The sequence below is a fragment of the Stegodyphus dumicola genome, chromosome 10, assembly GCF_044657685.1.
Source record: "Stegodyphus dumicola isolate Sdum_Otavi_A_Nest chromosome 10, ASM4465768v1".
Lineage (NCBI taxonomy): Eukaryota > Metazoa > Arthropoda > Arachnida > Araneae > Eresidae > Stegodyphus > Stegodyphus dumicola.
In genome coordinates, this window is record NC_140777.1 from 6,225,120 (window position 1) to 6,249,686 (window position 24,567).

The 24,567-nt window shown below is 32.3% G+C and overlaps 1 protein-coding gene and 1 long non-coding RNA gene across 7 annotated transcripts in view; one reads left to right on the plus strand and one right to left on the minus strand.

Annotated features, from left to right (window-relative positions):
- LOC146994865 (inositol polyphosphate-5-phosphatase A-like) overlaps positions 1-24,567 on the plus strand; it is a 205,737-nt gene that overhangs the window by 54,193 nt on the left and 126,977 nt on the right. The gene's annotated exons all lie outside the window — the stretch shown is intronic.
- The window catches only part of LOC146994866 (uncharacterized), a 41,369-nt gene that overhangs the window by 4,366 nt on the left and 12,436 nt on the right, over positions 1-24,567 (minus strand). The window contains exons 3-6 of one of the 6 annotated variants that reach the window (XR_015043289.1): positions 21,496-21,593; positions 19,486-19,668; positions 9,052-9,150; positions 2,409-2,556 (exon numbers count right to left, since the gene is read on the minus strand). This is a non-coding gene — a long non-coding RNA (uncharacterized LOC146994866). Of the gene's footprint in view, positions 1-2,408; positions 2,557-9,051; positions 9,151-19,485; positions 19,729-21,495; positions 21,594-24,567 lie in introns of all 6 variants that reach the window. The other 5 variants (XR_015043293.1, XR_015043287.1, XR_015043292.1 and 2 more) reach the window with 5 other exon arrangements.

A 24,567-nucleotide genomic window follows, 5' to 3' on the forward strand; every position in this document is an offset into this window, starting at 1 on the left:
AACCAGTTCAATATGCCAAGCAGATATAAAATGGTGCTCCGTGTAAAAGTGAACCGCACATGTTTTTCAATGAACACAGTTTTCAACTCAACACGAGTGAGTACAATGAACGTGACAAGCAAATATTAAATAGGAACTCTGGAAATATGTGAATAGCACATAGGATTGCACATTAATATACCCAGTTGATATTGTTCGTTTTAATGCATCAGAATAACTTCTTATATCCAAACTCTACAGTCAACATTCTCTATAAACTCACAATCACAATGCATAAAACACTGCTAAAATACTCATTCATCACAGGGTTTTTTTAATAACCCATCTTCCAGAGTAACTTATAAATTTCGCTACAATTTTTAATACTCCACGGAAAATTTTGGCTGGGCCTAGTGATAATAGAATGCTCCATCAATTGAGTCATACAACAGGAGGTACAGCAACTCAGCTGGTGGTAAGTAAGCGTACACTCTCTCTAGGGTAGAAACTTCTTCTTTTTATGGGATCAGATGAGTACCGTTCACTCGCTGAAATAAACCGGTTCTTATTTATAACTTACAACTCACTAATAATAACCTTGATGAAAAAATTTGAGAAAAAATGTAACCTTATTCGGGTACAGTATTATATTTTAATTACGCTAAAGCCCTCCAGGAATATCTGCCTAAAGAGAGTGATGCCTTCGTGGAGGATTTTCGAAGTAAAACTGGTTCGTATACATGTTACACATCAGGAAAAGCACGAAAACGTCATGCAGCCAGCCCGTTTGCCGGGATTCCAACCTACTAATGTTCAGCGACTTTACTGCTCGGCCAAGTTAGGCATAGATATTTTCAGAGAATTTCTTTGCTCCTGATTTTATTTATTGAGATGATGGTAAAGCCTTGAGGGCTATCTATCTAAGGGAAGGATGCCTTCATATAGAGGACTTTCTAAGAGAAACTGGCTCGTATACACATTTCAAATGGTGAAAGCCACGAAATGACTCATGCAGCCAATCCATTTGCGGAATTTGAACATCGTATCGAACTACCAGTGTTCAGCGACTTTATCGCTCGGCCGCTGGTGGGCTGTTTGCTCCTGAAGAGAAGAGACTTGTGTCCGATGCTTTCAAAATCAACAGAGTTATTGAAAATCTACATCAAACTAAGGCTGAGTTTGCACCTAATATGTATAACTGAAATTTCAAATTAAAATTACAAACCACGATGTTTGGCGACATTTTGTTGTTTGGCAATTTTTATAATGCCTTTTAAATTGTTTTGGCAGCTTTATTTTTTGTTTGAGGAATTTATTTCAGTTTAAAAAATTATCCTACAATTATCTAATTATTATAATTCATATTAATATAATTATTGATCATAATAGTGATGTATTTACAGCAATGAAAATATTACTCATCTTAATTTTTGCTCAAACTCAGTCTTGAGAATTTTAGATTAACTACTGGAAAATTGCCGCGAATTCGCAAACAGATGTTTTGAACAGATACAATCGAAATTTATTAATATTTTAAATCTGTGCGTTAGCCATTTTTTTGTATGGTTGGAAAGTGCTTTCAAGCATCAAAATTCTAAGTAATAACTTCCATTATTGAGATTTTCAAGGAAGCGAGCAGAATACAGTCACTTGAAAAAAAAAAAAAAGACTTATGCGAGATTATCGCTTAAAATGCACAAAATGGTTTTTACAATCAATGTCATTTGAGGCTGCAGTTTTATTAATTAAAATAAAAATACTAAATTTCAATTTCCTTTTTCTGAATTTTTCATATTTTTAGCAAAAAAAGATGCAAAATCTTACTGCGGTATGCTTCGGCTGAAATTTTTAAGAGTCTGCATGAGATTATTCTCTCTTTATAGATGCACATAATCATTTTTACAATCAATGTTATTGCGATGTTGAGATTTTCTGTATTTAAACAAAAATGTTAGTTTTCAGCTTTCAATTACTGATTCAGATTTTTACAGCAACAAATGAAAACTTTTATTGCAGTGGCTTTCCATAATCCAAGCAGAATAAAGCTGCTTAAAAATGAGAGACCCACGTGAAATTATCGCTCGAAATGCTAAAAATCATTTTTCTAATCAATGCCACCCTCACGTTGAAGTTGTACTAAATTTAAATAAAAAAGTTATATTTCAAATTTAAAACACTTCGATTTCTAAATTTTAAACATTTCTATTGCTTAGAAATGCAAAAATTAAATGTGTAAAATAAAAGATACATATAAAAATATTTCAGTAGTTTTAATCGCATCACAAATACCTTTTCTCCCCCCCCCACTTTTACGGTCGGGAAGAAATCAAAGTGAAATTATGTTTACAAATTATGTTTCAGTGACTTGTTTTATTTTCCCATGTCTTATTTCCTATAGCAGGTAACAATCAAATCCTAAAAAGACTTACAGATATGATAGGACATAACACTGTTCTCTCTACCAAGAATCCATTCCTTGTTCCTATCTATAGGCTTGCTGGTGGGAGCGAAGACGATGATCAGATAACGTTGCAATAAACTCCTGCACAATTCATCCCGGTTGACCATTTCATGGAACTGAAATGAAATGAAGAGCAATTTCTTAGATCATTTGAAAAAGTAAAAGCCGGAGAACGTGTCACATCTCCTTTAAACGAAATGATTTGAATAGTCACAAATGCAGATTCTCTTTTGAAACGAATCAAATTATAGAATTTTTTTTTTTTTACTTCCAACCGCAGCGTACAAACAGAACAAAACAAAACAGAATGCACACAAAACAAACAGGATATTGTACAAACAATGCAATAGAATGCAGTATTGTGCAAACAGAACTCAGTGAACATATAATGTTAAAAGCCAATATCTCATCATTTGCCCTCCTAGTGCTCCAGTAACTTTGTTGTTGTTACTTATGCTCACTTGTCTGACTGTAAAATCAGCCCAAACCCACAAAATTCCTCTTGGCAAGGAGTGCAAGATACGCCTGTCGTTGGCAACAGCATTGAGCACCTTACAGGTGACGGTGCTATTTAGCTCAGTTCCACCCCCCATTTTGATGGAGAGCACCCCGGGGGGTCTCCATTCCTCTTCCCTTCCACCAAACCGCTTGTCGCATATTTAAAAAGCAGCCATGCGTTTACAAACATCTATACATCTTTTCATTTCGTCCTGACCTGCTTTCATCTCATTTTTAAGAGATTTCATCTCTTCCTTAATGGATTCCTGGCCCAATTTCATTTCTCCTTTGAGGGATTCCTGGCCCAATTTCATTTCTTCTTTAAAAGATGTTTGGCCAGCTTCCATCTTTTCTTGGAAAGCAGCAAAATTAGTAATGAGCTGTCTCAATTGTTCTTCCATCCCTCTTGTTATTGGCATTCAAATCCCACTTCTGACACCAAAAATTGTTGCGTGCGTACGGGCTCGTTATGAAATGAATGCACAAGTCCGATGAAAAATGAACAAAAATTTATTATTATCACAACAAAAATGCTTAAATTTTCTCAAATTATCATGCAGTATTACAATATCTCACAGTAGTTATCTTTTAACTACTCAAATATCCAATAGAACGTAATTCAAAACAGCTAAAGAACGCTAATCCGCGAATTCGCTACAATCAACAAGAGCAGTTTTCTAAACAACAACAAACTAAGCAAGCAACTACTATGAACTGAGATGTTTTCCTCCTTTTATAAGATTTTAAAATCACGCGCTAGAATTTTCCAGTACTTTCTCGAAATCAAAAAGAGATATTTATTTATTAAATGCACATGCTCTTGTATTTTTAATTTTCAGGCATAGCCTTTTCTTAATATTCGTCATGCGCTGCACTGCACGGGGAATAAAACAATTTAATTTATAATTCTACTAACATTAGCTATTTCTATACCAAATCCGTAACAATATGTAATATGTTGTACTTTAAATGCGACATGGTGTATGAACCAAAGTATTATTGTATGGCAATGTACTATCTGCCAAGCCTCTTGTATGGCACTGTATTTCAATCAGCGACTGGTGTTAAGGCCTCTCACCCTTTCCCATACCATCTTGGGATGCTCTGGACAAGGGGAATGCTAATTAATTGTAGATGTGCGGTGCTTGTCACCTCAGAGGCTCCATGCAGCACCGGGCACATTACGATAGGGGTCCTGTCCATTTTTCATTTGAGCCACAGCTGGGCAGTTTGGGTTAGTAAAAATACCAGAACAATAGAAGTGGCATGCCCAGTGCTTAAATTGTGGCGGAGCCCAGCTCCGGTGCTTCTAAATTTTTAAGATAAATTACAATTGTAGCCAGAACACACCGGAGCCCTAAATAAGATGAGCTCCAGTACTACTTTTATAAAACTAAACCACAATTTCAAGGACAAAAATTAGAATTCCTAACGTTTTAGTTTAACAATAAGCAGATCTTGCAATACTCTATTTCCCTAGAAATACGAGCTCATGAGAACATGAGACGTTCAAGTAAAGTCCTCTCACTCACAACTCACATGTGGAAACCTTTCCGTTTAAGAAGGGCAATAAATTTGGGGGAGTTTGTTTAGGAACGCGTACATTTCTCGCCATGCCATCTTATCTAGTGCATTCTTATCGATGCTTACAGCTAGTTACCCTTCCAGGAAAGAAAATTTGTGTTCTTAAATGTGCATTAAGTGACAGCGAGTACAGTAAGGGGAAATACTGAGATAAACTGCTCAAGCACATCCTACACATCGTCTTCTCAGAGTATCCACTAATGTAACCAAATACGGAGGTGCAAAAAGCGTAACCAGCAACTTCGCATTCATTCTTAACAGATTCAGACTCATTTTACCCCTGACATACATCGCTTGATGGCTATAATTGTTGGCTTTAGTTTTTCCTTATGCAAATTTTGATCGGAGTTCAATCGGTGGTAAGCTAACGTGGTTGCCGCTGATTGGCCGAGTATTATATGTACGCCGGTATTGGCGAATGAGTTATAATGAGTTAGCATAATGCTAGTTTTCTTTCACTCAAATGATTTTAAATGTAAAGGCTACAGTACTAACTTATTTTATTTTAATTTATGGAATAAAGCATGAATTTTATTTAGATTAGTCTTAGCTTTATTTAAGGGAAGCAAAATATGATTTGCATTTATCTCCACTGCCATAAGGGTTATGGGCCCAGAGCCAACAGCTAACCTGTTACCCAGTTCAACTCAGCATTGAATGAATGTAGATGAAGAGGGCCGTTATCCATGAAAAGAAGCTGACCTGTCTTAGAAGTTTGTTCAAGTCATTGTGCTCACACTTAATTGAAGATGTCATTACTACCTGAAAGTTTTGAGCTGCTAAACCATGACAACTGGGATCGATGGAAAGTCGATATTAAAATGCTGGTACTGGATAGAAATTGTTGGATCTTCATAGAGGATGAAGAAGAAGAATTAGATAAAAGTACAACAAGACGTGAAAAGCAGGAATTCACACTGAGAGAGAACAGAGCCTCCACTACATTATATTATGGAATTAAAACTGAGTTCAGGCCGCTGATACAAGAATGCTCAAGTGGTAAAGAAGCATGGGAAGTTCTACAGAAGCAATTCGAACTCAAAACAAAAAGAAAGGATAATTCAGTTACTGGATGAATTTTTTAGCATTAGATATACCCCAAATGAAGAAATAGGATTATTCATCGCGAGGATAAAAATGACTGCAAAGTTGGCTGAAGCTGCACACAACTTGCCAGATCTTTTTAAAGGATTTCAGGCAATAAGGAGATTACCCAAGGAATACGCCGGCATTGTACAGTTGATCTAAGGTGGAAGGACGAAGATTTTACGCTGGAAAGAATTGCTGAAGAACTGGTAAGGGAAGAAAGCCGACTTATGGTAAATGCTGATTTAGAAGACAGCAAGGTAAGCGTGTTCAATACTATTAGTTCAAATGCAGGGAAAGATACGCAGGGAAATGGGGAACAAATTCAGAGAAATGGGGAATATGAGAATAGGACCTTGTTTCATTGTCATAAATTTGGACACTTAATCGCTCAATGTGAAGAAAATGTAAGTAAAAATCAGAAATTTAAAATAGACGATAATAATGGACAGTTTAAAGATAAAGAATTAATGTTAGTAGAAAATTATGTAACAACTACAGATAAAGGAGGTAACGCAGGTAAATTTAATTGGGTCGTAGATACTGCAGCTACAACTCATTTCTGTAATAATAGAAATTTAATGACAAATTTTGAAGAAATAGATGATATACGTATGTCTTTAGCTGTAGGAAATTCTGAAAGTAAAGTACAAGGAAAGGGTACCGTCAAATTTGCAGTAAAAGTAGGCAATCGAATAAATTGGATTGAGTTAGATAATGTGTTATATAATCCAAATCTAAAAAGAAATTTACTATCGGGAGCAAGGTTAGAAAAGGCAGGTGTTCATTTTGTGATTTCAAAAGGGAAGATGTGGATATATTTTAATAATTGGGATAGATTATGCTACGCTAAACGATATGACGGACTTTATCACGTAAAACCATTTAGATATGCAACAGATAAAAAGGAAGCTGGTTACGGTACAGAAATTGGAAAGTTAAATAAAGTAGACAATACGATGCTATGGCTTCGGAGATTTAGCCACGTAAATTTTGATTATGTTAAGAATACTAGTAAGAATCAAAGCGTGAAATGGTTACCAGAAATTGAAAAACCAATGGAGAGGTGTGAACCGTGTATTATTGCTAAATCTAGTAGAATAACTTTTAAAACTGTTCCGAAGAGATCAAATAAACCATTGCAGTCGGTTTATTTAGACGTTTGTGGCCCACTCCCAGTTTCATCTAACGGTGGGAGTAAATATTTCCTCACTATTGTGGATGACTATAGTAGATTAGTAACAGTGTATTGTATGAAAAAAAATTAATCATTCTACAACTTTAAGAATTATCATAGGCAAATGGAAAGACTGACGAATAGGAAATTAATAAGTATACGCACCGATAACGGTGAGGAATTCTGCAACAGGCAATTCGAAGGGTACTTAGCCGAAAATGGAATTAGTGTTGAACGCACAAACACGTACAGCCCAGAAGAGAACAGTGTGTGTGAACATTTTAACCGAACGGCATTAGATGCAGTTAAAGATATGCTTAATGATGGTAAAATGGGAAAAGAATGGTGGGCAGAAGCTCTTGGCTGTTTCATACATACATGGAACAGAGTATGTCATAAAAGCAACCGAACCCCTTATGAAATGTTTCTAAATAGAAAACCCAATGTTGTTTATTTTAAAATATTTGGTAGTTGGCATGCGAAAACAGATTAGAAATTACAAATGAGAAAATAAATTACAAATGAGGTGCAAAGAAGAAATCATGGTAGGATATGTGAAGGAAACTATGGGTTATAGGATATGGCTACCAGAAGAACGCAGATTAATAGAAACCTGTAATGTGAAGTTCGTTGAAAAATTGAATTTGATGATACTTTGATTTCTGTTCCAGGATGCCATTTGCTTCCTGGAACAGAAATCAGACAAAAACTGGGATCGATGGAAAGTCGATATTAAAATGCTGGTACTGGATAGAAATTGTTGGATCTTCATAGAGGACGAAGAAGAAGAATTAGATAAAAGTACAACAAGACATGAAAAGCAGGAATTCACATTGAGAGAGAACAGAGCCTTCACTACATTATATTATGGAATTAAAACTGAGTTCAGGCTGCTGATACAAGAATGCTCAAGTGGTAAAGAAGCATGGGAAGTTCTACAGAAGCAATTCAAACTCAAAACAAAAAGCAAGGATAATTCAGTTACTGGATGAATTTTTTAGCATTAGATATACCCCAGACAAAAACTAAGTTTAAAAGACTAGAGGAACCTGAGCTATTAGCAGAATCAGATGAAGAACAGGAAACTTCTAGAGAAGAAATAAAGTTCTCAGATGATAAATTTACCCCGAAAGAAGAATCAGACTTAAACTGGCAAAGAAAAGCAGTTAAAAGGCCAGACGGAAGATGTACAGACATATATTATTATGTAGAGGGAACAGACACCCGTTTTAGATCCTATAATGATATTGAAATGTATTGTGAGGCAAGAAATATTAAATTTGAAAAAGATAAGTTTGGTTTTATTGGAAAAAAACGAATACTCGGGTTAATTTATTATTTATTAATTTTGTAGAAAAGGAGACTAGCTCCGTGTCTGAAGAGGCAAATTCCGTAGAAATTGTTATATCACAAAATTTTAAAGAAGCACGAAAATCAGTAAATGCCGAAGAATGGGATAAGGCAATGAAAGAAGAAATTGACACAATGAAGAAAAGAAAGGTTTGGGAATTAGTCGAAAAGCCAGAAAATAAAACTATGCTAGGAAACAAATTGTTCTATATGCTAAAAAGAAATGAAAAGAATCAAGTGGTTAGATACAAAGCACAGGGATTCAGGCAGAAAAGAGGTGAAGATTTTCATGACGTTTACAGTCCTGTAGTAAATTTTTCAATCATAAGAATATTTTTCACTATACTGGTATGTTTATATATGGATGGACTAATTGTCAGTTAAATGTAAAGAATGCATATTTATATGCAAACCTAAATGAAAATTATATATGACCTAACCAAAGGGATTTATTGAAGAGGAAAATAAAGTGTGTTTATTACACAAGGCCATTTACGGTCTACATCAAAGCGGCCATGAATGGTTTTGTGAATTTGAAAGTACTTTAGAAAATCTACATTTTAAGAAAATACAATGGTGTAATTGTGTTTATAAAAGTTCAGATGTAACTCTCTTGTTATATGTAGATGATATTGTGATTTTTAGTACAGATCAATATGGTATAAAGTAATTTCACAGCTGAGTAAGTTTTTTGATCTTAAAGTATTAGGCAAAGCTGAAATGTTACTTAGAATTGAATTCTTAGAGAACGAGAATGAGGTTTTTATATATCAGCAAAAATATATAGAAGAAACTTTTGAAAAATTTAAACATTTTCTGATACCAATAACTTCACTTCCCATAGATAAAGGCATTATTCTTACCAAATTAGATTGTCCATCTACAAGTGCAGAAATTGCGGAAATGCATACATTACCCTTTAGAAATCTGTTGGGATGTTTAGTTCTTGTAGCTAACAGGACAAGGCCTGATATTACATATGCAGTGAATATCTTATCACAGTTTCAGGAGAATCCTGGAATTAGGCATTGGGAAGCATTGTTGAAATTGCTTGGTTATCTCAATAGTACTAAATTATATAAATTAAACTTATCGAAGATTAAACATCTAAATTTATATTGTTATTCAGATGCTGATTATACAAGTAATAGGAATGACAACTTGTCATTCCTATTATATTTATATTATATTTAGATGGAGTACTGGTAATCTGGAAAACTGTTAAACAAAAAAGTGTAAGTTTATCAACCATGGAAGCGGGGTATATCGCCTTATCTAAAGCAGCGAAGGAATTAATGTGGACAAAAAATGTCTTACAAGATGAAATTTTAAAGTTTAATTTAAGAGAATATAAACTATTTTGTGATAACAAGTCTGCCATTGATTTTTCTAGATCGCCAATAGAAAATCGCCAAACTAAGCAGAGAGACATAAAATATCACTTTATTAGAAGACTAGTAAATGATGGAGTGTTTGACCTTGAATTTATCACCAGTAAATTAAATACTGCGGACTTATTTACAAAAGCGGCGACTGCTGTTAATTTAAGGAAGTTTTGTTTAGATGTTTTCAGTGTTTAAAGACAATAGGTGCTTTCGTATAATAGAATTGAACTATGAACTTCTGTAATTCTGTGTAAGTTTTGTTTTTCTATTTGCATGAGGAAAACAGGGCCGTTTGTTGGCTTTAATTTTTCCTTATGCAAATTTTGATCGGAGGTCAATCGGTGGTAAGCTAACATGGTTGCTGCTGATTGGCCAATGACGTCAAGATCTGCGGGTTGGTCGAGTATTATATGTACGTCGGTATCAGCGAATGTGTGTTTTTATGAGTTAGCATAATGCTAGTTTTCTTTCACTCAAATGATTTTAAATGTAAAGGCTACAGTGTTAGCTTATTTTAATTTACGGAATAAAGCATGAATTTTATTTAGATTAGTCTTAGCTTTAAGGGAAGCAAAATATGCTTTGCATTTATCGCCACTGCCAACACTACATATATATAAAGAAGAATGTTTGTGTATTTGTTCGCAATTAACTCAGCTACTACTATAGCTATCGTCACTAAGCTTTCTACAGTTCTTTTTTGGGTCCTGAGAAAGGTCGACATCCACTGCCTCCCCAAAAATAGCTAAAATCTGAGATATTAATTAATTCTGAAAACTCTAATTTTCGACCTCATTTTTTCGAGTAGGAACAATCTCGCACGTTGGAGATAAAAATCTGCTTTCTTTCGAGAAGTGTTGTCACTGCTTGCTTTCAAATGGTAGAGTTTGTTAAAAAAAAATTTGTAAGTTTTACGATGAAATAAAAATAGCTTTGCTCAACATTAAATACATTTGCTAGCTTTCAAATCGCAGTTTGTTAGTCAAAAATGTGTAAGCGTTACAATATATATATATAAAGAAGAATGTCTGTGTGTGTGTGTGTTTGTTTGTTCGCATTATTGACTTCTAATAAATTATGATAAACTTTTTGTCACATTTAATGGACTGAAATTGAATATAGGTGACATATTGGACGGAACTTGAGCTTTTACGACCTTTTGATTAGAAAGACGAAAATCATTAAAAACTGTGTGCGATTGTTGCCAATATAATGGGAGAGAATTAGTTTATTTTTCTACAGAAATTTATATTATTCTAAATTTACAAGATACATTATTCTAAATTTAACTTAACTGGCATCGGATACTTCCTCTAGTAAGTAAATAAATAAAAATGACTCATTTATAGTTTTGATCTCTGAAAGAACATGCATAATATGTAAAAAATGCTTTTTTCTCGAAAACGTCTTAGAATAGACTGCTGTTAGTAATTAAAAAGATGTAGAAAGGAAGACAAAATCTTCTCAAACCTCTTTGAGTCAAGCAGAATAAAATATTATGGTAGAATTAAAATATTCTCTCGAGAGGCAATATAAGTGGATAGCTATCTTGGTTAATTCTGACTGCTCTGGTTCATTAAGCCTAATTAGCAAATTCTGTGTTAGGTTTTTGACAAGTGAATGTCAAGCTACTAATTTCTTTTAAATAATGGCCTTCCTTTTTCTTTCCGACATTGAGTTGGAGTTAGATATTTTTCTTAATTATTGGTCAAACAGTTGATTCGAAAAAGAAAACTGAACCAGGAGTTTTATTGCCATCTTGGGGCACATGAGTGAAAAAGCATTACTACTATTTTTTTTTTTTTTTTTTTTTTTAAACTGAGGAGGAAGGGAAGTAAATATAAAAATTTAAAAATCTGGAAGCTTTCAGATTTTGCATTACTCCCAAAAGGGCGTTTTTTAAAGTTTTTGTGTGTTACCATTGTTTATTAAATATGTTCTTTATAATATAAACAAATTCCAAATTTGGGTATAAAACAAATTCCAAATTTATTCTTCCAGATCCCCATATAGGAATGGAAGACTACGTTATTCAAAATTGGATGTCTCTAGGTACCGTTGTTTTATCACAATGCCAGAAACATACATACATTTGTGCAGATTCGTCATTATTTAATTTTTTTTAAATATAATACAGGGCTCTAATATTTGGTGGCAACAATTTGAAAAGTGATATGCTGTTTATAGTGAATCAACACAAAAATGCCAAAAACGAAATGAATGGCCCTCCTCGGTAAATTCCCCTTTGGGACAATAAAATGAAATAAAACTGAAAGTGTTCAGATTTTAAAGTCACACAAGAGAGTTTATTAAGATTTTCTACACACTCGCTGAGTTCGCAGCTTATTAGTCTGCTCTTGAACTCACTTACATAATTTGTTTTGTTATACACATTGCTTTCTTCGCTTTTACTCCGTGTAAAATTCAATGGTAAAATGACAAAAGTATTATTTTACATTTAATGCAGCATATCTTTAGAATTTCCAATACAGTAACAAGTATTGTTATGCAGTTTCATATTTTTTTCAGTCTTTAATCAGTTCATCATATTAGTATTCAGTTTTGATAGCAAGATGGCTTACAAAACATTTTTTTAACATTTTGTTATTAACATTGTGTTATATTGCTATGTGCTAACAATATTGTTAATTTTTTCTTATTGTTGTGTATTAACCTTATCTATTAAATATAAGGTTCTTCACACTTCACCACATAAAATTCAATACCAACGGCAAAATCACTAAATATTTAAAAACAGCATACTTTTAAATTGGTGATACAATGGAAGAAGACACCATGCATATTTTTATATTTGCTATACTACTTCTATAAAAACTAGTTATCATGAAAAGTTAGAGTCGAATTTGTTTATTAAAATTGAAAGATAAATAACTTCCACTTTTCTGAATGGCAACAGCTTCGCACGCTGGAGACAAAAATATTTAGTTTCGAAGTTTCGCCGTAGGTTCCGTGGTTTCAAATCAATGAGTTCGTTAATGAAAAATTTTAAATTTTAAATGAAAAGTTTTTTAAAATATGAAATAAATAATAAAACAAATTTGAAATTCAAAAATCGGGCGTTCAGGTGCGAATGTTTGCATGCAGGACTACGCTATTCAAAATTTGCAAAAACATATGCTAGTATGCAGCTTTTAAAAATGTGACATTTTTCTGAAGTGTAAGCGGCGTAATTGGGAAGAAAGCAATGCTTAATAACAAAGCTTTAAAAATGGATAACTAGTAGCGAGTGCAAGACTAGATTAATAGACTACAAGCTGAGAGAAAGCACAGAAAACCTTAGCAAATTCATTTAAGCGACCGTAAAAATATTAAACCTTACCGAATTTTAATTTCTTCTAAATATATAAAAAAATTTTACACAAGAAGTGCAATATAAAAATGTAAAAGGCAGGAACACAAGAAAACACAACCACGAAAATTACAAAGCACTTAAAACTTCCTCAGAAGATATGTGTTACGTACGAGCCGCTTGCAAAATTTGAAAGCTTTTAATATTCGCTTTAATAAAGTGAAAACTTGATTGTGTTTGCATAGAACCGCTGAAATGCCATACGTTTCATTTTGAAATAACTATCAAAGAAAAACTGATCGCATTGAAGAAGGATTGGTTTCGAACAACAAACATCATTAACATTTCCCTTTTTCTTACTTAGTAGAAGCAGACTTCAGATAAGTCAATAATTTACCGTAGAAACCAAGAAACTATCATGTTAAGCAATTTTATGCTAAATATTTAAAATATTACATCAATACCTCAAGCGCAGCCATCGCGGTAATAAAAATTGAGCCATTGTGCAAATAAAATCTGTGATTCTGTTTCTGAAAACTTGTGTATATTTGTAAAATCAAAAACAATAACAATACAAAAAATAATAAGGCAAGAACCTAGTAAACCATTTTTCATATTCTAATTATTAAGTTATTTATGTGCCATAATTTTTATTACATTTATGTGGTATGCTGTATATTATAGAGAAGAATATAAGGGGTTTGCAGAAGAAAACCATACTTTTAAAAGCAGTTGTACAAGTAACAAGTAAAAGGTCATTCTTTCATGGTCAAGACAACAACAATAAGTAAAAGCTGGAAAGCCTTTTAATATTAAAACATATTTTTATTTTTACTTATTACGTGCTCCGCCTTTAGGCATTACACGGAAATGAAGGAATGCCCTGTGGAGGTCATTTTAAGGGAAACTGGCTCGTATCTGCCTTATGCATGGGGAAAACCACGAAAACGACTGGGCAGCTAGCCCGTTTGCTGAGAATCAAACTCCGAAATGAATTACCAGAGTTCAGTGGCTTTTACTGCTCGGCTGCTGGTGGGCCTCTGAACATACTAAGAAGGGTTTTTATGAATTTCAAGAAGAGTTATTCTAGTCTTTTTTTATTCAAGAGAAAATTACTCAACTTCTTTCTATGAATATTTCATGAATCACTCGAATATTTAACTTTTTTAATCAATAACTGGATCTAAATTTTAAAAGTTTAAATAAAACACATCTCCCTATTCGAATGAAACTAAGAAATATTTATCGTAATTTAAATTCTCTCGAAAATTAATAAAGTCTTAAATTTCACTGAGTGGTTAATCTAATATAAATGTACTATGACAAAACAATTAATCTACTAAACAAATTAATGTATCATTTAGGAAACGCCTTTTTCATGAAATAAGCTTTTATTTGACTTAAATTTATTTTTAAATCTAATGAGAATATCTTATTTAATTTAAAAAAGGCTCAATAAATATTATTTCCATTTTCAAAGCTGTACCAATACTCCTTTTGACTATTTAATTCCTGATCTTATTTTTAAAAATTATTTGCTATTACAAATGAATTTCTTATGACGTATTTTTCTTTTTAAATATTTCAAATGAAATTTTATACATTATGTGAAAAAGCATTTTTTTTTTTTTTTTTAATCAATGGATTTCTTCAAAAGCCCATAAATTGCATTTAAATGTGCTCGTGAAACTCTTGTATACTGTAAAATTTATTTTGGTTAGCTTTAATTATCTCATTCATTAATTAAAGGGAAATATATATTATTAATCTACTTGGTTCTATACATTTACAAATGTACACAGTTGTATATTAAGAATTTAATTTCTTAATAATAGGAAAAGTGTTAAAAATTAATATTTAATAATAATGGCACCTGGTGTCAAAACCTGAAGTATTCCTACAGAAAAAATTTCAGTCAAATGTAAATTGCTTTTCATTTGCTATATGAGATTTTTACATAGTAAATAATAAATTGCAATTTATTAAACAGAATGATTTAATGATTTGTAATTATGATTACAAATAATAATCATGCAATTATGATTAAAAATCATTAAATAATCCATAATTAAATGGAAATCATTAAATCATACATAATTAAATGGATTAATAAAATATGTAATTTAATGATTATTTAATAATAAAATGTAATTTATATTAAAGAGCATTATTTCATAAACAGGATTTTGACTTAAATGTTCACAAACTTCCCTTAGAAAAGGCTTTACTTATAAAATTACCCAGAAAAGCTACCTTATCTGAGAAGATTTTCAATAAATCTCTATCGATTTTGAGGGCGATCAGGCACAGTCCCTCATCTTCAGGAGTAAAACATTTTTGCGAACATCTCGCTATCTTAAAAATAGCTCTATAAGTCTAAACTGCGTCCTTCAAATTAATCATGCGATCTTACATAACACTTAATGTAGATGCCTCTTGCGAAATCAAAAAGATTGTAAATCAATAGCAATAATAATAAATAATTGTAAATCGAAACTTTTTCTAATTCAAACTGAAACTTTTGACTCCCTTCCTTCTTCCTCTGAATCTTTCTAGCTTTCATCCTAGCAAGACGCTGCTGCAATCATCTAGACTCGCTTTTATTGCCATTGTATCATGTATTGATTAGTGCTCCCTGCTGATGAAAAGTCAATATGGCTGCTCTCTGTGTTATTTTCCCAACATCAGTAGGATCAACAAGATTAATATTATCTCCTGCTTTCCAAAGTATGAAAAATGAGCTCTTGAATAATTTGACCAAGGACTCTTTTTATTGCTAGATTTTACTCAGATAAATACTACAAATGGAAGGATGAATTGATTAAAATTCAGGAAATTTAGTGGTACGGAGGATGCAGAAATCAGTACTCCCAATAATCATAACTCATTATAGCAGCTGAAAGGAAACTGAATGTTACCTGCTATTGTTTTTGTGAGTCAGACAAACTTCGGATGGCAGTCATGGGTACAAAAGTCCACCTGTGGTTTCAAGGTCTATGCTAGAGTGTTGCACTGGCATGTAAATATTGTCATTTCAGTCTCTCTCCAACTGTTAATTGGTGAGAAATCTTGAACATGCATTGTGCAAAGCAGGAGTTGAACATCCTGTGTATAAAGAATATGTAGGGCAATGTGAGGAACATTGGTTTGCCCATTGTTCTATTGAAAGGAGAGGGGACAGAAGCCCTGGATATATTCATAGCCATGGGCATTAAAACCTCAGTAATATGATAGTGACTGGTAAGAGTACCAGATATGCACACTACAGGTAAACAGGATGTGCATCCAGTGCACCTCATACTGTTGCTGGGCCAGCATAATGATGAAAAATGCAAGCTTCGAATATGCATTCTCCACACATGGATATGACTATCACAACATTCTAAAAGAAAAGTGGGACTTATTCGAAAAGGTGACATCACACTTTTCATGAACCTGTGTTTGGCGCTGAACACACCATCAAAGGCATTGATTCCTGTGTCAGAGTGTGAAAGAAAGCTGAAGTAATGCTCACTTTACAAATAATCTACAATGCTTCAGATGCCATTGAGCCATACTTGATGTTAAGCGATATATCCAGTTTCCTATAAAAAAATTCCTAACAGTCATGTGGGCAAGATATCTGTCATTTGGGGCAATAGTGAGAGAAGACCAATGAGATTCTCAGGCCAATCTCTGTGGTTCTCCTGGAGTTATTAACTGCAAAGGCTAGCAAAAATCATTAGACCAAAATGATTAGCAGTTGGGATACACAGTAATTCACAATACTGAGTCCCCTTGCAACTGAATTCTGAGACATGTTAGTATGAATTGCTTCTTGTCTTATGAGACATTACATGACCCCCAACCTTCAAAATAACAAGTAAACATAATGTATGGATGAAAAACTGGCATTTTAGTCTGCCTTTTTAAATTACTTTGTAGTGTTATTTACTCTTTCATATAATGTACACATGCTGTGGAATACTGAACATTTGCATATCCCAGCATGTTCTACTTTTTATGCAAATTTCAGATTTGATGTATGATTCTGTCATGGTGTAATGATTCAAATGGCCAACAGCTACAAATAACAGTTCATTACATATAAATTTTACAACCTTGGTAAGCATTTCCAGATAAAAAATCTTCATCTGAAGAAAATACAAATTGCTGTTCCTCGAGCAGTGTTTTTTTCAGTGCCTTTTGATATTAGACAATGATCAAACTATTGAATACACTGAAAACAATACATTCAATACAAAAGCTCTGAAAAGGACTCAGTAGTGAATGGCATTAATTGATTGCAAAAGATGCTTCCTGACCCAGTTAAAGCAACACCTCTAACAGTTTAGAAACTCAACAAATTAAAAACAGCTTAGGAAATTATTTAGGACATTACTACTTAAATAATTATTTAACTCATAATTATTAATTTAATGCAATTCTAATTCTAGAAAAGACTGGTCCAAATTCTAGAACCAAGTGCTTTTGTTAGATCAAATTGAGTCGATTTTATGTCAATTTTCGGCAATGACTCCCCAAGTCTCTGGGCTCATTCCAATGAAGGCCAGGAAAACACTAAAATTATCATAAAAGGCACAAGGATTTTTATGTGCTGTAAGTTTTAGAAATTATATTAAGAAGTGGAATATTCCACAGATATACTTTACACTTATTGTTTTGGGCAGTATGCTAATATCCCATGTTACGATTGCCCTGTTTGTTAGTGATAAAGAATGAAAAAAAAAAAAATTGTGCTAAGTTTAAAGCTTATTTTAAAATAAGTTTCATTTCTCAGCTTGATGTGTAATTAATTTAGTCACCGTTATGGATTTAAGCACCCAGCAAGTATCTGACCTTTGGAGGGTAAGAAAAAGTTTATTTTGAATGTAGTAGTTGATTAAAATTGGCAAAATTGATTCATAGCTGTAATCAGAAAGAAAATAAATATTGGAAATCAAAGGAAAAAACTTGTTTTCCTATTTGGGTAAGAAAATGTTCAACACATTGCAGAAAAATGTGTGTAGCTACTAAACATATTTTCCTGATAAATGAGCAAGAGCAAAAAATTACTTCTTTGTGTTTATTATGAATGTGCGAAATGTGAAAAAATGAACACGTGAAAAAAAATGTGTGTAGCTACTAAACATATTTTCCTGATAAATGAGCAAGAGCAAAAAATTACTTCTTTGTGTTTATTACTATGTGATTTTATGAATTAAGAAATGTGAAATATTATTAAATTACTTCAAACACTACTTTCTACCCTAAATCTGGTTTACTAATTTTAAAGATAATATTTATTACTTTTCAATCCTCTTCAGCTCCAATATGTGTCTCCTACTAACAAGAAATTAGCCACCCCTTTTTACTGCATTGTCTTCTTCATATAAATGCAATTTTATATACTAATTCCAGCTATTACATTATAAAGAATTTAGTCTACGGAAAAGTCACTTCATGTTCTCATTATGCTGCCAGAGTATAACTTTGAAATTTTAAATGAAAAAACTGAGAATGCAAATGTCCTTTTAAAACAAATGCTAACAAAATGCAAAAAAGAAAACTCTATTATAATACAGAAATAAAAAAACTGCAAGTAACTTCTTTTCTTGATATTTTCTGTCACATTGCAAATATTAAGTAAATCTTTCATTTTCTAAAGTATTAATCCTAGAAATGATTTCCAGTTACAGAAGTTTTTAAAATAAGATAGAGAAAGTTATTGAAATAAATTCAATTATGTATATCAAAGAAGTCTATAAATATAAAATCAAATATTGTATATGGTATCGGTAGCACAAAAATTCCAAGTAAAATATTCATTATGCCTAATCATGTATATATGCATGTATGTAGGTGGGTACCTATATATTTATTTAAACACATAAATATGGCTGACAAATTCACAAAAATATTCAAGAATGAATTTTCTGACTTAGATACCATTTCAATGCTTAAATTTTCAAACAAATTTAGGGAGCATTTAAAAGACAAAAATGCTTGTTCGGCAATTAATGGTTCTATATTATAAAATGGTATCATATGTTATGAAATTTGTAGCTTGCCCACTGAATTCTTACATCACATAGAATTCAATAGTAGATTCACATTTAGAATTCTCAATAGTGTGTTAAATGTTGCCATAAATTTTCCTACTTTCTATTGTCATTTCTGAATTCATCATATCAATGCATAGCTTTCTTAACAAAATGACCTGCACAACTATCTTTGTCTTTTTAACTTTATTATTAAGCATCCCTTTCTTTGCACTTACCCCACACAAAATTCAATAACAAAATCACAAAATTTTTAAAAACAGCATATCATTAGGATTCCTGATATAGTATTAAGTGTTGCCAAAATATTTTTTTTAATTCCCTATATCATTTCTTTCAAAATAATACATAACAATAACATTTAGAGGCAGTATCATTTTATTTGAAAAGTAATGTGAACATAAAAGTGGTGCGGAGAAGAATGAGAAGCGAGCACATCTGGCGATAGTAAAAAATTAAAAATAGAAACATCTACATAAACCTACCATCCCAGAGTTCAGTTTTTACTATAAAAATAACCATTTCTCTCATAAAATGAGTCAATGGTTAATAATTTAACTTAAATGGGCAACACAATACCTAACAGAACTTAAAAATACACTCAATTTTCTCACCTCAGAGTATGGCCCAAACCACCAGTTTGTAGGATCAAGTTCCTTGCTCTCAAATCATCCAATAACTCAAATGCATTGATTTCAGAACCATCAATAGAAATGTCATCATCTAATGCAGGCATCTTCAAAGAAACCTGATGGTTGCCACCAACGACTTCCAGTTGATGCCATTCTCAGGAAGAACTATAGGATAAACATGAGCATGAGAATAATTCAGTTCATGTAGTAGATGCCATTGTATGCCTGAGAAATGAGCAAAATAATTGAAAATTTTAAAAAATTAATAAAAAGTGATATAACTAAATATTACTGAAATAGTGAAACCATTTTAATGCATTAAAATATTTTTTGTGCGTATGTGTGTACTTATAAATATTTATGGGGCAAGAAAATAAAAATTCAGCACTAGAAATTGATGGATGATTGTCAATCAAATGGTAACTTTAATGTACATTTTAAATTGCAACAATGTAGTGTTCAGTTAATGAAGCAAAGAGAACTTGAATGATTCTTCTTTTTAGTGGCAACCAAATTGCTGATAAAAAATCTGAAATTTTAACAACTGTTTCTATGCAGTGGTTTTATTGTTATATATAAATACCAGCATTTAGTTACTTTCTTCAAGTGTCTTCTCATAACAATGAAGCAGGAAATGAAATAAGAACTGGATAATAACAAAAGCCTTCATATGCAGAAAAGGTTTCATTCACCTTTTTTGTATATTATATGCACAATGAAGTGCATATGCATATCTACACAATGCTATTCATCCCTAAGGATAAATATCATTATGCAGATATTCTGGTACTGCTGCCTCATTTTTGAACATGTGAAGATATTCCCATAGGATATGCACAAGTGTAAGTTTAGCATCTTGAAGCAATTGCTAAAAATCCTGATCATTTAAGAAGCAATCTTGAATGATCATGATCTTTGTAGTCTCAGCCATAATCATGTGTAGCCAATAACACTAAACCTTAGTTCAGGTGATCACCTAACTACATGAGCAATCCAGACAGGGCGCCTCATTTAGTTGACTCTTTACACAATGAAGTGCATATGCATATCTACACAATGCTATTCATCCCTAAGGATAAATATCTGATTAGATAAATTGTGACTACTTATTTCTTTGTACAGACTTCAGAAGCCAAAGAACTGTGATAGTACCACATCCAACAGCATGCCACTGTATCAGCATCTGCCTTCTACGAGTTGTAGAACACAATGACTGGTTCATTGATGAATGGAAGCAAGTGGCATGCAGGTATGAGTCTTGATTCCAAATGCATTAAGCTGACTTTAAGGTTAGAAATACGGTACTATCCTTATAAAGCCAAACTTCCAATGTGCCAGTCTGAAAATGGACAAGGTCATGATGATTGTGATGATTCAGTGATGGTTCGAGACAGCTTCCTTGACAATGTTTGGGATCTTTGCTATTTGAACCAACAAGTATGTGAAACTGCTCAAAAGTCACATTTCTTATCACTTTTCTGCTATCTGGATGAAAATAGAGTGCTCCAAAAAGACAATTTCTCTTCTGATGAGCATTTTACAGAATTCTCTTTTCTGAAATGGCCACCAAGAACCCAAACTTATTAAATGATTTGGTATATCTTGAAGGAAGAGGTGTGATCCAATCATCCAACATCACAGTGTTCTTAATTTATTCATGGGAAATCCTAGATGTTTGGCACGGCTTACCCCTGAAACATTTCTGCTGACTTTTTGAAAGTAAGCCTCAGCATGTGATAGACATTGTCAGGGTTAACAGAGAAATAACTTATTACTAATCAAGTATCCGTAATACAGTGACACTTCAGCAGACATGTTATGATTACGTGAATACTATGTATAATATTTTAATAATTATAAATGCATTACTTAATAATTTCTTTAAAGTAAAGGAAGAATGGCATTATGTAAAAATAATGGAATAACTCAAAAACATTTTCAAGCATTTAAATAATATCTCATGTAATATTCAATTTGATAAAACATATTTACCTCCATTTGTAAAAAATTGTAAGTATGCACTGTGGTTCCTAGAAGTTGCACCAATGCATGCCAGATTGTCTCCATATCTTCCAATTCGTACAATAAATCTAATGAATCAAAAAAAAAAAAAAAAAAAAAGTTTTCCTCTTCTCCAAGTTATCCATATGAACAACTTTACCTGAATGTCTGCTTTTCTCAGTTTTTTGCTCATTTGGTCAAAAACTGTTAAATTTGGCATATTAATGGACAGTAATTCTTTCTTTGATAGAACAGTCAAAAATCTCTAAAATACAATTCATATGAATTTGATCATGTTTAGAATAAATTTTAGTTTATAATTAAAACTAAAGAAATACGTCTTAAGTTTGGCTATAGTATTTCAAGCAAGAAATTATCCAACAATGATGAGATACATTTATATGAATTTGAGATAGATTAACTGTATCACTTGTCAAATTGTTGCCACCAAATATTAGCATCCTGTATAATAAAGAAGGATCTACATGAATTTATGCATGTTTCTTGCATTGTGAAAAAACAACCGTAGAGCAATCAAATACTAAATAATGCAGTCCTCCACCCAAACATGTGCATCTGGAAGTCCAAAATTTGAATTTGTTTTATTATCTATTTCATGTTTTACAAAAATTTAATATATTTTTGGTTAACAGACTCAATGATTTCAAACCAAGCAGTGGCAACACCGTACGAGTTTGGTGTTTGGCTGCTTTTAAATATCTTGCGATTTTGCTGTCAAATTGAATTTAATGTGGTAAAACTGAATACTGATATACAGCTGATATAATAAACTGAGAAAAGACTGAAAAAAATTGAAAAATTGCAGAATGTATTCCTAATATATGTCTTTTATACTGTCTCAACAATTAAAGCCCATTCTAAAAACAATTTGCTCAAAGTCCAGAAAAGAATTTTCTGGTCTTTTATTAATACTTCAAAAATTTAATGTATTTTATGCATTTTGAAATTATAATATGCATTAATATACTATGAAAAACGAAGTTGATGATACGTATAAACAAGCATCATAGCATGATATTTGAATTATACATTTAACTTAGTTATATATTTAATTATACAAATTAAACTACTGCTTATTGTAAAGAAAACTATACAGTCAAAAGTCTTTAATCCGGACTCGTCGGGACTTCGGCGATTCCGGATTATAGATCATCAGTTTAAATCTGGTAAGATGGCATGCAGAAATTATAAAATTAAAAATATGAAACCGTAATTTATAAAATAATGAGCAATTATGATCTAAAGGGTATCAAAATTTACCAAAAAAGAAGCCTAATATTTATTTGTTTACTTTATTAAACATTTCTTTCAACGCGCGGATGCGTAAAGCATACCTTACGCATAGCCGAAATTAGAAAATTGCAACCAGAAAACTATTTGATTTGTATTCATGGTATTTATAATGACGAGGAATTTGATTTAAATCATATCAAAGACGGAGTACATCGAAATTAAATACTACATTTAGTAAGGAATTATAAGCCGAATAAAATAAAAACATCTGCTCTGAAGATAACGATAGTGTTGACAAATAAACTTCCAGTTCATTGCGCGCCGGCCGCGATGTCTCCCCCCCCCCCCCCCCCGCGCACAGCAGCGTGAAATTGATAAACAGATTTCGGAACGGTTAGATAAACAAAGAATGTGCCTTTATCCATTTTTTGTAGCAATTCGTTTTTTGTTTGATGGACATCGAAACATACTTTCGTTTTCTAGATCCTTTGGGAGCTCCAGCATCAGAAATTCTATTTGACATAATCAAAAGTTCAAGCTTACTTTTAGAAAATTGCTCTTACAGTCTTCAAAAAATAATAAGCCGGATCCAATTCGAAGGTTAAGGAACAACGCAATCATCAACATTAACTGAAATAGATAATTAGATAATTTTAGCTTATAGCGTCCGTTATACCTTAAACGCGAACGCGAAAACGTATTCTGCACTTGCGCAGACGCATATGCGCAGTCGTAAATGTCTTGGGCGCACGAGTAAAACGCCTATGCGCATGCGTCAATGCGGCGCATGCGCAGAAAGATTTTAGCTTTGAGGTCCGGATTATAGATCATTCCGGATTATGGGTGTCCGAATTAACGACTTTTGACTGTATTTAAGGAGGCAAAGAGTTGCATGTGGCTGTTCAGTTTACTGGAGGAAATTTTGATGAATTATAAAATTTCTGACCACACCCCAAATTATGACAAAAACTTAACAATGCTTTGTATTTTCAGTTTGTTTGTTTAATGGTTTTTATGGGGAAGCACAATATTCTTAAAGTGAAGATGCCTTAATGGAAGACCTTTTAAGGGAAACTGTCTCCCACTCACATTACACAAGGAGAAAAGTAAGAAAATGCCCATGTAGCTAGTTAATTTGGGAGCATCGCATTTTCTGAACTGACGAAAATTTTAACAAACTGAAATGAAATTTCAGAAACATTTCCCTTGCAAAATGCGTAAAAGAAAAATTAATCTTATCCCTTAGACACATTTTTTAGTAACTTTGCTACTCAGTCATTTGAGCAGCTTTCTCATTTTATTGGAATGTTTGTATAATTAATCAAACATTTTATTTTGTGTTATATTCATATTTTACATATTTTTCATTTAAAATTTCATATATTTTTCGGTTTTCCCATGAAAAATGAGTTCAAATCAAAATTCCAAATTGTCTCACATGTTTGAACTCACAATATGATCTCACAAGCTTTTGAGATTATGTTTTAATACTATTTATAATGTCTTTAAAGCTTTAACTATTCTAATTAATGCTGATTGCAATTTATGTATCTAACACAGAAATATCAAATATGAGATTAAACTACAAAGTCAGAATGTAGCCATTTGCCATGTATGTTATGCTTGCTGTTTCATTTCATTTTAAAATAATAATTTAGAGGTATATGCATCAGTGAAATTTTTTTTTATAATTTATCCTATGAAATTTAATTTAATTAAATAACTGCAAATTAAAATGAAAGTACTGTCTTCCAGGAATAGAATTTGAATTTACTGTTGTCTAATCATTTTTTAAAATAGTATGTTGAA